Source organism: Anopheles stephensi, chromosome 2 (genome assembly GCF_013141755.1).
Source record: "Anopheles stephensi strain Indian chromosome 2, UCI_ANSTEP_V1.0, whole genome shotgun sequence".
NCBI lineage: Eukaryota > Metazoa > Arthropoda > Insecta > Diptera > Culicidae > Anopheles > Anopheles stephensi.
In genome coordinates this window covers 43,593,539-43,595,160 of record NC_050202.1, presented here as the reverse complement: position 1 = coordinate 43,595,160, position 1,622 = coordinate 43,593,539, and positions in this window count along the sequence as shown.

Genomic DNA, 1,622 nt, shown 5'->3' with positions numbered 1-1,622 from the left:
CCCCTCTACCCGAGTGTATTGTTTGGTAGTTGTTACTTTCCAAATGTTGCAGCGTTGATGTCAATGGAAACAAATCCCTCGTGGCCACAACCAGTGGGTACGTGTCGAAGGATGTGTGTATACGCACCGAAGCAATGCGAGAACTTGAAAGAAAGTAATAAAGTGTTGACAAACGTAGGTAAGCTTCGCTAAACCGCTGTGGTTGAGATGTGAGGTTCGCTTTCAATATGATCGTTACATTTATTGGTCTGCCGTGGTTTTGTTGTGCTGTGCTCGGTGGATTGTTAATAGATTAACGCACGAACGATTGTGATGACATGACATGACAATGATTCTTTTAATTATGCCCATAGGATTTCAAATGATATTTCTTTCGAGGATGGGAGCGCAAATGACATTACAATCACCATTTTGAAGAACCGGATCATGTCTGGCTTGTATGTATTATTTTTGTACCCATTTCATGTGTTCTAAACAGAGGCAAATGTGACCGGATGACTCTCAGCCTCTTTAAAACGATTAATCATTATTATCACACAAAAATACTTTTGAATTAAAGTTTCATTGAATAAATTTTCTTATGAGAATATTACACATTTATTTTCTTCATACAACCACTTAGCTAGGTCAACTAATCAGTAGCTGGACGCTACTTATAATTCGAACGCCTCAGCTTCGTCCATTGTAATAGATGTTTTGTTATGACGATTTTGCTAACATCAGATTGGTTATGTTAACTGCCGCTTAAGTATGTATAATATACTTTGAAATCGAAATTAAAAGCATTCTTTGACACCGTAACAATGTTTACTTGCACCAATAGCGAAGTAATCTATTGGTGAAGGTGGCGGCTGCCAGGAGCCTCGTCGGTCCGTAAAACCACGTTAGTCTAGATCCGCCACCGACTTGCAAGAAGTGTAGAAATAAGAAATATTTGCGATATTATGAATTCTTACTAACGGATCTAACACCTAACGATCCTGGCTGAAAATATTCTTACTAGAACGGATCTATCACCTAACGATTCTGGCTCAAAACGCTAAATCAGAAATTTGGAAACTATTCCATAGACGCATGTATTTAATTCTAATTATGGAAGAAAGCATCTCTATGAACTATAAAAGTTAATTATGCCAAAAATTCTATACTGCACATGTTAAACCGTAAGTCATTGTCGGCTTACGGCTAACGCTGCGTTACTTCTCCATGGTTACCTTAGCGTTCGGTACCGTCGTTCGTTGCATTTTGTTCTCGCAGCGAGCCCCTCGGACCCCTACACCTTGAATGCGAGGCACCTAATTCAAGGCAAGGCAAGGCCCCTTATATGAGGTCGCCCACAGTTCATTGGTTATCTTTTGGCGTGAACTTGATTTAGTATAATATATGTAGTAGGAATAACTGGGTTCTCTCCCCATCGGTTAAGCCTCCTCATAGACGGGACCCCTGGCGGAAGCCTTCTCCCTTCATCCTTCAATGATCCCTGGATCTTCTTCAACAGAAGGTGCGAGGGCATTTTCTTCATACGGTTCAAAAAGATATGAGTAGCGACCTACCGATTCGCAGATTCCTCAAATGTAAATTCATACATGTTTATTTTCGTTCGATTGGTCACGATGCGAATA